The following is a 12129-nucleotide window of genomic DNA, read 5'->3' on the forward strand; positions in this document are numbered from 1 at the left end:
GCATTGTAGGGCAAGAAGGTATCATTTGGGTCTACAGGCTTATGTTCAGAGTGACATATGAGATGGACTGTGATGCCCAAAGATACCTCACCTGGCAGAGAGATGAGCTGTTTGGCATCACAGGAACACGAGAGGAGCTTTGCACCATCATAAGTAGATGGAGGTATCCAGCCTGCCGGCATTAGCCTTGTTTTCTCAGGAAATCAGGCTATGGAGAGCTTCAGCAAAGGAGAGCCATTTGGTCAGGAGTGCCCTGCCGTGTGCCAAATCTCACCATGATCCCCAAGGAGCAGTGCCGAAGCTTAACAAGGAGTAATGGTGCCCTGGTACCCATGGGCAGACTCCTTCCTTCCTACAAAGAATCAAGCCATAATGAGAGGAAAGGCAGCTTTTAAACAGCTTCTTAAAAAAAAAAATCATCACACTATATCAGGACCAAAATGTCTTAATATCAATAATATTTGTCCTTTTTTTTTTTCCAAAGCTTTGGAAAAGTTGGAGCAGAAGCCTTCTTCCCCTACATTTCCAATAGAATAACAAAAGTTACCTTTGTTACTCTTTTTTTTGTCATGTTTGTGGAGCAGATATTGAAATGCCATTCCAACTGTTGATGCCTTTTCTTTTCAAATGAAGTAGACAAAAATATTCAGGATTTTTTTGTCTGAGAGGAGTCTGATAAGCACTTTCCAGTCCCTCCCAGGTGGTGTAGGACATGTCTCTGATTTATTTTGTATTTCTTTTTTTAATCATTTCAATGATTGCAAGCAGCCTGCCATTACACTTCATGAAATCCATTTCTTTTTGACATCACATCTGCATGTTAGAACAGGCTGTGACTTGTCTTCATCTCCAAAGGCACTGATGTGTCACGCTGCACAAGAACAGAGAGTGGTCCAAACAGAAAGCCAACATTGTACAGCTGTAAACCTCTATAAATAAATAAATTGTGTATATTTTATTCAGACTTCCTGCCTTTAAACTGCTGTGTTCTTCCAGAATGCTTTTGATGGGTACAAGGTGCATCTTACTCCTTTGCCTCCACCACTGAAACAGCTTGCAAGGATCTTTCCTCAGGGGAAAGCCTCACAAACATCTATACCCCCAAAACATCCTGATACTCTCCTGGAGGATGTTCTGAGCAGTAGACTTGGCTAGGCACCTATGGGGCTGTGATACTTGCTGCTGGACAGACCAGGTGGCTTTACTGAGCCTTCCTTTGTGTACATTATTAAAAAAAAAAAAAAAGGTGTATGCAAGCCTGGAAAAGCCACAGATCATCCTGTAGGCATAGAGGTCATGCTTCCCCACCAGCATCCACATCTCAGTTTTGTTGGTACTGTGGAGGTGGGCTTAAAAATGGAGGTTGCATTGCAGCCCTGCCTGTCCCTGTGCTGGTAGGGCACACCAGCATGGCAAGCAGGGATGTTGGAATTGATGTAGGACCCCAGCACATCAGTGTGGAGATGTGGGGAGACTGTGCATGTATGGAGACCAGCAGCAAGCATTAGAATAGTGCACAGCTCCAGGCAGGATCCAGCCCAGGCTCACCAATGGTCCTGAAGCATCTCTATATCTCTCCAGCATTGCCATTTGCCAGGGATTTCTGCTCACAACTGTTAAATTATGTATAGTTTTTATAAGGGATTTTTAATAAGGATTTTTCTAAGGGCATGTAGTGATAGAACAAGGAGGCATGGCACTAAAATGAAAGAGAGCAGAGTTAGGTTAGGTATTAGGAAGATTTTCTTCACTGTGAAGGTGATGAAGCACTGGCACAAGTTGCCCAGAGAAGCTGTGGATGTCCCACCCCTGAGACTGTTCATGACTAGGTTGGATGAGGCTTTGAGCAACCAGGTCTAGTGGAAGGTATCCTTGCCCGTGGCAGAGGGTTTGGAATTAGATTATCTTGAACGTCCCTTCAACCCAAACCATTCTGTGATCGTGTGATTCTGTGATAAATATGCAATTCAGAGACTCCTTTTCACCTGAAAGAGCATCTTCATGAAGAAACAGACAAAGTTGAAAGATGTTGCTGGAATATTTCTTCTTGCAGCTGGATCCTCTATAGCCTGCAGCTTCCCACCCAAATCCCCTGTACATTCCCCCCATATGGCTATGAACCTCCTGCTACCCAAAAGGGTGAGGGATTTCCAGCAAGAAGGGCTACAGAGGTAGTAGGGCCTTCAACAAGGGTATGGGTTCATTTTCTGTCCCTTAGAGCTGTTCAGGTGCTACCACATCCTTGGCCAATACCCCAGATGTTAAATACCAGGGATTATTCCATGACCCAAAGCCATTAGAGTCTGTTCTGAGCAGTTGTCCAAATGCTCCTTGCACTCTTCAAATCCCACCTCCAAACCCAGTGGTGCAGGCAGAGGGGCATGTCTAGCTCTATGTTCCTGGAAGAGCCTCCCTCACTGCCTTTCCACACACCCGTGGATCATGTTTGGCACAAGGAAAGGCTGCCCAAGCCTAGACCCTTTCCAGGCACAACAGATGCAGTCCAGAGTAAAGCCTGGGCACAGCCATTTTCTGCCCTTACATCCACACCAATTATATTGACACAGTGAGTAGGGCTTGAGTGAAGCCGGGCATGGCCCTTGGTGATCACAAATCATCTGTCTTGAGCTTAGTCAGGACAAGAAGGACAGACACCACTTAGAAGGTGACTGTACCATGACTTCTCCTGTATTTTGAGCAGAGTTCCTGGTTGACTTTGAAGGAAGGAGGCTCCCTTTTATTGCTCCTTACTTCTGCAGTATCACCAAAAATTTTCAGTCATCCAGGTCCACAGACGGTTTCAGGCCCCTTCATTCTAGACTGGAGCTTAGAACCATCTTGTGTGATAACACTGCAAATAAAAAGGTGTGTTTTGCAGCATTCAAGAGTTAAAATGACAGGATTTATACCTAAGCAAGAGCCTTGGTAATGTTTCATAGCATTAAAATCCAACTCCACCTTTCTTAGCAGGAAGGAAAAAAGACAGTAGCCCAGATTCAGGCAGGGAGTCACCAGGTCAGAGTTAAGCTTCTAGGCAAAACCTCAGCTCTGAGTTTCCTGGTCCTTGAGTGTGTTCTTGTCTGAGTTTTCGCATTTACAAATGCACACTGGTGCATTCAAACTAGAACACCTTTCAGCTCCTGGCCTCACCCCACAGGACTTCAATACAGTTTCTTGCACATCCCAGGGAACACTTTGCACAGAGCAAAGGGGGATCCTTCAGCCACCCCTTTGCCCAAGAAGTCATCAGGACTCTGCACGAGGACTTGAAACTGCAGTTTAACTTGTAGCAGGGATCTTCATGAGTGCCATGAAAACATTTTACATGGGCAAATACTGATAGGACAAGAGAGTATGATTTTAAACTTAAAGAAGGGAGATTTATATTAGCTATTAGGAGGAAATTCTTTACTCTGAGGGTGATGAAGCACTGGAATATGTTGCCCAGAGAAGCTATGGATGCCCATCCCTGGAAGTGTTCAAGGACAGGTTGCATGGGGTTTGGAGAAACCTGGTCTAGTGGAAGATGTCCCTGCTCATGACAGGGGGTTTGCAACCAGATGATCTTTAAGGTCCCTTATAACCCAGGCCATTCTATGATTCTACAATGTCATGGTCTGGGGCAGACCCCAGGGGTGCAGGAGGACGCATCTTTGGGGCGTGGGGACGTTGGGGGAGCGCGGCACTTGCGGTGTCACCGGGCTGGAGGTACCACACACACACTCACACTCACACACCCACACCCACACCCACACCGGGGGCTGGCTGTATCCCGGCTCCTCCCCCGCTAAGAGGCTCAGCCAGGGCAGGCGCTGCCCTCGCTCGGTGCCGGAGGTAACGCGGCTCCGCGTCGGGCACCAGCGCTCCGTCCCCCACGCCGTCCCTGGCCATGCCCCGCTAAGGTAAGGCGAAAAGGGGGCAGGCGGCACCCGGGGGAGCCAGGCTGGGGGCTTGGAATGCTCTGGGTGGGGTGCAATGGGTGCAGCGGAGGTGCGATGGGGTGCGGTGCGATGCGGTGGGGAGCGGTGAAGCGCGATGGGTGGGATGGACGGGGAGTGCCCCCGTGGGGGCTGCGAGCAGCGAGTCGGATCAAACCTGGGGAAAAGGCTGGGCTCGATGGGAGGGGGGAGACGACGCGACCAGAGACTTGCCAGCATTGACCAGCAGCCCCGAGCCAGCTCGGCTCCTGCAGCACGGATTACCGGCTCGGTAATTTCTAGCTGCTGCTTAAATTGGCTGGGATCACCGAGCAGTGAGCTGGAGTGAAGGGCGGAAGGCATTGTCCTCCTGTACTGCGCTGTGCGTCCCCCCCCCCCCCACACACACACTTTGCTCCACAGCCCTTCCATATTCAGGGATACCTCTGGAAGTGCTTGAGGATGGGGAGAGGCTGTTGCTGCACTGGCGATGGCACAGGACCCCAGGTGTCCTCCCAATCCACCTCACCTTCTCCCTGCTCTCACCCAGCGCCAAACACATAATTTAAATGAATAACAGCCTTTCTCAGGCAGGAGTTTTCCCTGGCTGCAGTGTAGCACAGCATGTGTCCAGGCTGGTTTTGGTGGGCTGTCCCCTAGGTCACACTGGTGCTGGTAACCAGATCCCAGGACTTTCCCAGGCTGTTTAAATTATTAGGACCATCCTTGGACAGGGACTGAAATCTGACATGGGATAGGCAATTCCCACAAACCAATTTGCATTTTGCTGCCTGCTTTTGGAGTATGGTGTTTTGTACATGGGTTGTGCTTGACCAGCTGAGCTCTGTACCAAAGAAAGGTACAGACTTTCCTAGGATAGTTACAATTACATTATCCTAAGGAAAGTGGAACTGGCATCTCTTAGCATCTCTGGGAAGACTGGGGTGTATGGTGGAGGACCTGTCCGTAGGCAACATGGAGGAGGAGTTTGAAATGCAACAGGCCAGTGAGTCTAAGATGGTCTGTTTGCCCCCTGGGATGCTAAGTTCCCCCTGTAAAAGGAACTGGCAGGAGCTAGAGGATCTTCTTACAGCCCCAGGCAGTTGGTGTGAGAGTGCTTCTCTCCATAGTCTGGGCAAAAGGATGTCCAACAACCAACCCTATGGGGTTAACCTGTGCATTACATCAAGATGTCAAGGACACAGCTTGTGTTCCAAGCTGACTACTCACACCTCCTCCACTATAGGATTCTGTGGGTCCTATCTCTCTTCCCATGAGATGAGGGACCACAAGGTCCCAGCACTGGTAGTGCGAAGGTGTGGGATGGTTTTGCAGCTTTGGACTCTTTGCCAATGCTTCAGTCAAAACCTGCATCCCTGTGAGACCCTGTGAAGTCTCCCCCCTACCCTATGCCTAAACTGTCCCAGAGGCAACCAAAGGGCAAACAGAGCGAAAACCAGGACAGCACTTCCTTTCTGTTTGTTGATTGCCAAAATGGTTTTGACCTGTGGTTTTGCAATCTCAGAGCCCTGATAGTTTCCAAATACATGTCTAAATTGTGTTTAACATTTAAGTTTTTGTGATGACCTGGTGGCAACAAGCTTTGAGCTTCTGTAAAACTAAGATGTAGGGTCAAAGTCTTTTCTTGGGCTTTTTGGGGTGGGACTGGAGTAACTTCATGAAGTTACAGTATCTCCCCACTGATACCAACATCTGTGAGATCTGAATCCTGCCTAGGGATGAATCTCTTTCATAAAGCAATATTATTTCTTACTTGTTTCCCCTTCTCAGAGCAGCCAATTCATCTTGCTCACTATTAAGTTTTCATGGACCAAGGGCTGCTGTACAGTATTTCTGTCTTACGCTTGCTAACTTGTGACTTCGCAATCCTTGGGTTGCCATGGAAAGGATTATGCTGTGATTAATGAAGGCATTGTCAGCTCATAGTTTTTTTCAAAGCCTTTCCTGGAGCTGCAGAGAACAGCTTCCAAGCCTGGTGGAAAGAGGCTGACAGGAGAGGCAGCTTCAGGCACTCAGTCCTGGGCACATTTTTGGTTGTCCACACCAAGACAGTGCTGTCAGGTAGCAGTTGCTGCCTCCACTCAGTACCACATCAGCTCTGCCAGTCCCTTTTGAGGGTGACAGGAGGAACAGGGGCTTTTATTGTTCTCTTGGGGCAGAGCTAGATTTTTGTGGCTCCCAAAGCAGACTAGGACAAGTGTCACTGTACCAGGAGTCTGGCAGGATGTGGAGACAGTGTGTAAGGGAGCTTTGCACTGTGAAACCCTCCTCTCTGCTAGGCAACATGCAAGGAGAACCTGATATGGGATGAGCTGATGTGTTTGTGACGTTCTGGCTCCCCAGAAAAGTGCTAGGTAGAGCCAGAAAGCTTATCAGGACAGAACTGCCCCGTCAGTGTCCGTGTTTATGCTGTCCATCCAACCCCAGGTAGACCCCACCAAACCCCACTGCACCTGGAACTGTGCACAGAGCCCCTGCTCTGAGTCACAGAATCACAGAATCATTACAGTTGGAAAAGCCCTCTGAGATCATGAAGTCCAACTGTTAACCCAGCACTGCCAAGCCCACCACTAAACCATGTCCCCAAGTGCCACATCTACATGTCTTTTTAAATACCTCAAGTGCTTGACCAGCCTTTTCCTAATATCCAGAATAAAGTTCTTGCAGTCAGGAAACTAGGAGAGAGCAGAGTGCAGCTGTGCCTACTTCACAAGAGGAGTGCAAAATATAGAAATCCAGTAAAAAACAGGCATTTGAAGTAGACTGAGTACCAAATAAAAATATAAAAGTTCAAAATCCAAAGCAAAAAATCCCTGTGAATCCCTTCATTTCTGGGCACCATTGGGTGAGTTCTCCCCAGACCTGCCCAGCCTGAGCAGCTATGGAGCAACTTCAACCTCAGCCCAGCTGGGATTTGAAAACTGCATGCTTGGTCCCATTGTCAGCCTCAGAGCAGTCACAGAAAATCACTGAGCTCTTCTTGGACCTCAGTCCCAGAAAGTGCCTTTCATGACGTGTTGGTTCAGCTGCTGCCATCCCTTTTCCTGCATTTAACCTGCTGTAATAACCCAGCACCTGGGGCGCAGGTGACCTGAAAGCAGTTGCACATGCATGAAAGGAGTTCAAACTTATATTGTAGACTGACAGGTGCCTGGGGTGGGGTAGAGATTTCATTGCAGTTGTTGCTGCACAGTCAGCACGTTTATGATGTGTGGAGGAAGGAAGACTTGCAAGAGGACATACCCAAGGTTATGCTGAGTGTTGGGAGAATTGAGACTGTGAATCCTGATTTTGACCTCTTTTCCTATCTGACACTGGCTTGTACAGTGAGAGTTGTGCCTGGGGGGGGCTTCACGCCAGCAGACAAAGCCACTCTCTGCAGCTGTTCCTGACTTTGGAAATGGGAAGATAAATCTGGGATCATGGCGGAGCTGGAGAGAGGATGGGGACAACATGAAGGTTGGCAAGGGAGGATAAATAGAAAATGGCAGGTATCTACAGTGCCTAGATGTCTTCATGTAATGTAAAGACTTTAGGAATATTATAGAATCATAGAATGTTTTGGGTTGGAAGTGACCTTAAAGATCAACTCATTCCCACCCACCTTGCCATGGGCAGGGATACCTTCCGCTGGACCAGGTTGCTTAAAGCCCCATCCTGGGTGGCTTTGAACATTTCCAGAGATGGGGCATCCACAGCTTCTCCGGGCAACCTGTTCCAGTGCCTTACCATCTGTATGATTTAGTCTCATTGGGCTTGCAGGTTGCAGCTGTGAAACACCTTCCACCTAAGAGGGCTTTGGAAAGGCTGAGCAGGACTCACCTGCCCAACACACTGAGATACAGGAAAAAGGTGCTCTGAGGATGTTCTGAGGTGACCTGGGATGTGCTAGATTGGGACCAGGACCCATCTATAGGGACCAAGCCCTTCTGTGTTCCTGCTCATATCTGTAATTGTCCAGAGAGCAAATTCCATTTTTCTGCTGACTTATTTCAATCAAGATAAATCTAGTAAATCTAATTTAAAAAAGTTCAGCTGGGTAGAATTCTGAGAAAGGAGAGATGGTTAGAGGTTTGGAACACTTTCCACAAGAGGAAGACAAAGACTTCATCTTAAAAGAGGTGGAAAGAGTGCATGTTAGAGATCCTGGAAGATCATGTTTGCATGGTGAAGACAAAAGGAGGACTTTCCATAATTTTCCTTGGAAATACAAAAAGTAGGGAGCATCTAATAAAGATTATAGGGAGCAGGCTCAAAGAAAAAAAAAGAGTTCACGCAACCCGACACCTGTGGTACTCCTTATGACAGGATCCTGTGGATCCTAAAAGTATTGATGGGTTAAAAAAGCACAAGTTCATTTATAGAAAGCCTCTCAAAAACTATAAAATAGATATATATTAAAGGGAAAAAAAACCTACCCTTTTTTGGCTCTAGGAGTTCTTGAGCTGCAAATTATTAGTGTCTGTGAGAATATTACAGAGTAATGCCACTACATCTTCACCCTGCTTTTGTATTGCTCCTTAGGCATCCTCTGGCAGAGAAGTACAATGGATGGGGAACCCACAGGCTGGATCCAGTGTGGGCTATTTTGTATGGAGCTCAACTCACCAAAAAGTTGCTCATACCCTGAGTCCTCCTTGAAACAATTCTTCTGAGATAGCCTCACTGCACTTCTTAGTTTTCTTGGAGAAGATAAGATGTCAGCTCATCACATTAGTAACAGTGCCATGTATTATGTGGGTTGAGGAAAATAAAGCAAAACTTATTCCCTTCTTTTTTCACTGAAAATATCTTGGTGCCAGCAAAAACAGAGACGATCTTAATGGGATTTCTTGAAGGTTCTGTATCAGATTTCTGTTATGCCAGTGGAGAATTGCCACAAAGATAGCGATCAGCTAGATCTCTGCTAGAAAGGCTGGGGTTTGCATGTGGATTCCTGTGATTTCCAGAGCTGACCCATGCTCTTGTTGGTGTGAGGCTTGCTTTGCAAGTCATTTTTCATGTGCCCAGTGTGTTGGTGTACAGGAGTTTGAACTCATGCCAACAGGAGAAGAAAATGCTTTGCCTCTTGGTGGCACTGAGTTCCCAGTCTGGGCAAAGCTCCCACTGAGCTCAGTGGGTTCTAAGAGCTTCACAATGACAGTGGGTTTGAAAGGGAAGGGAGCATCCACAAACCACAACACCACTTGCCACCAGAGGGAGGGTCCCCTTCCCTGCCTGAGGCTGGGGGGACAGAGATACAGCATGTGCACATTGTGGTGAGTTAGAGGGAGCCCTTCAAGCCCATCTACAGCACATCAAACTGCTGCCTCCCACGTCTGAACCTTTGGGTGTTTTCCAGCATCAGCGGAGGTTGCCATTACATTGTGCTACTCCAGCTATTTCTGTCCTGCTTCCTCTCATCCCTCAGCTTTGCTGGATCAGTGCCATGAAGGCCAGCAGATTTACCCTGGGCTGAGATGAACTCCAGAAACCACACACGTACGCTGGCTTTCTCCCTCCTACAATCCACAGAGAGTTTCGGTCTGGAGAAACAAAAGGGTAGTTATTTCATCCATAACTTCTGTGTAAGGACCTTCCTCAAGCCCATGAAGAATCTGCATGCACAGGGCTGTCAGAGCAGGGAAGGTGATCGCCATTTGCTCTTCAGCTCCTCTGCTCAGCTTCTTGGCTGCCTTTAGTCCAGATGGAACATTAAAGCCAGGAGAACCCAAACTTCTATAATCTGTTTTTTTGGAAGTAATGTCCAGGAAGGAAGCATAACTTGATTTATGGGGTTTTTGGGGTTTTTTTCTTTGTGTGTTGGAGAACTGCAAGAGCCTGGTGTAGCCTTTGCCGTAGACATGAGAAGACACTGTATTGGTGGAGTTACTGGAAGCCCCCATGAGCTCTCAATGGTGTTACCAATACACATCCCGAACACACCCCCAGGCCGGGCTGCTGGTACAACTGCATCCCTGATCCAAAAAAGATATCAGGGACAACAGTCTCCACCAGTCCTTTAGGGTTCCTTTCATTTCTGCAGGCTCTGAGAGCTACCAGCTATCTCAGAGTACTTGAGGTGCCAAGACATAGGGATCAGGAGCCACAGCAGGAACTCTTAGATCTTTTGTGTAATTCAGTAAAGCAGTACACAGAGACTTGTAAACAATTACTGAGCAGGTCAGCCCAATATGCTGTCATGCCAGAGAGGTCTGTCAGAGCAGGTATTCCGCAAGGACACCATCCCTCCCACATGAAGTATTTCTCTTCTCCAGCATGAGACAAGGGAAGCTTTGCCTGGTGATGCCACCAGTGCTTGTGGGTGATAAAGCAGGTCCTTATCATAGAATCATAGAATCATAGAATCATTAAGGCTGGAAAAAGACCTCTAAGATCATCAAGTCCGACCATTAACCCAGCACTGCCAAGCCCACCGCTAAACCATATCCCTAAGCACCAAATTTACATGTTTTCTTTATGGGAAGGAGAGTTTCTGAAAGCGCAATTTTGGTACTTCAGAAAGGCACTGGGATGTTGCTTTCTCCATTGCTAAATGTCATGGCTGCACTTAGAACATCAGAGAGGAGACAAGAGAGCATGCAATGATCTTGGCCAAATGATGGAATAAATCAGGACTGTGGTTAATTCAGGTTAATTATACCAGTACAGACTAGGTTGATGGGTAACAGAGGGTAAAAGCTGTTAGGGCAACCTTATTGCTCTTAGAAATAACCCTTTGGTTCTCCCCCAGTGCCCTGTTATATCTGTTTTTTGTCTCAGAACAGACTACTCTCTGGAGTAGCAAAGCAGGTTCTGTCCTCCCAGCCCTGAGCTCAGCAGTCAGGGAAGATATTAAGTAAAAAGGGCTGTTAACAAAAGTCAACCTTTTCAGGTGCGGCTGTGATGTTCACCTCAGCCAAGAGAGGTCTCCAGAAAACACCAATTTTTTATGTGTAGCTAAGAGTAAATCGCAAATATCAAGTCACCCCTTTCTTCGTGGGGGTATCTCAAAGTACCGCAAAGAAGGTAGGAACAGAGAAGCTTGTTAAAACTGCAATAAGGACCTGATTAAAGCTGGCTTGCTCATCTAGTCTGATTTCTACAGGAAACAAGGCTTGTGTGGCCACTCTGCCCATCTCTTTAGATGTGTCACCTAATCACAGTAGTTTGATGACCAAGTTCACTTTAAATTTGACAGAGCTGTAGCAAGGTAGCAAAGTTCCTAGACACTTCCTGAAAAGACGTGTAAGCATGCAAGAAATCTAGTGCCCTGAGGCACAATGATCTCCTGTTGGACACCAGAGATCCCAGGTGTGGTGAGAAAGCTGTTCAGGATGTCCCACCTGCAGGAAAGGCTTCTTAGGGGGGCTATGTCTTACTGACCATCTAGAAATCTTATTATTTGGAATTTTGTCATTGTAAATTAGGCTTTTGTTAGTGCTGCTCCTTGCAGAGGAAATTCTGTCTGTTTCTAGCTCTGCTATTTACCAGGTGGGAACTTGGCATGGAGTGAAGTCTCTTCATCTCCTGGAGATTCCAGTTCTTTTGTCCATCCAGGCTGTTTTGGGATGCAATGACTTTTACTTTATGTCTGTGCAACACCTAACATATCACAGAATCATAGAATGGTTTGTGCTGGAAGGGACCTTAGAGACTATTTCATTCCAACCCCCCTACCATGAGCTGAGACATCCTCCACTAGGCCAGGTTGCTCAAAGCCTTGTCCAACCTGGCCTTGAACACTTCCAGGGATGGGATATCCATAGCTTCTCTGGGCAACCTGTGTTGCCCAGAGGGTGTTTTACCACCCTCACAATAAAGTGTTTCCTCCTATATCTAATGTAAATCTACCCTTTTATGTACCCTTTAGTCTAATTCTACTTTGGCAAAGACCTGTAGGCATGACCAGTTTAGACAGATGATGCCCTTTAGAGCACAGAGCATCCCATGCATTGAATAACACACAGTGACTCCATATGCCACTAAAAAGAGAAGAGTAGTAGATGGAGCAGCAAACAGCCCCTGTGACTCAGCTTCCCCAGCTGAAAAATTAATATAACATTTTGCATGTGCAGCCAATGAGTCAGGGAGTGTCTGTCCCCCTCTCATCCGGGCTATTACAGGGCTGATGTCTCCCAGCACTTCCTGATGCTGCCCTGAGGCATCTAATGGTGATTGCACCAAAGGCACCCTGGAAAGGCAGAGCAGA

At 47.2% G+C, this 12129-nt stretch overlaps 1 protein-coding gene across 1 annotated transcript in view; it reads left to right on the top strand.

The window, feature by feature from the left end:
- The first annotated feature begins 3820 nt into the window (after positions 1-3820).
- MYO7A (myosin VIIA) overlaps positions 3821-12129 on the top strand; it is a 103047-nt gene continuing 94738 nt past the window's right edge. Inside the window, exon 1 of the mRNA XM_027741080.2 lies at positions 3821-3902. The gene's annotated coding sequence lies outside the window, so the exon portion shown is untranslated. The remainder of the gene's footprint in view (positions 3903-12129) is intronic.

Source organism: Pipra filicauda, unplaced genomic scaffold (genome assembly GCF_003945595.2).
Source record: "Pipra filicauda isolate LSUMZ 115617 unplaced genomic scaffold, ASM394559v2 scaffold183_size1465899_pilon, whole genome shotgun sequence".
In the NCBI taxonomy this organism is placed as follows: Eukaryota; Metazoa; Chordata; class Aves; order Passeriformes; family Pipridae; genus Pipra; species Pipra filicauda.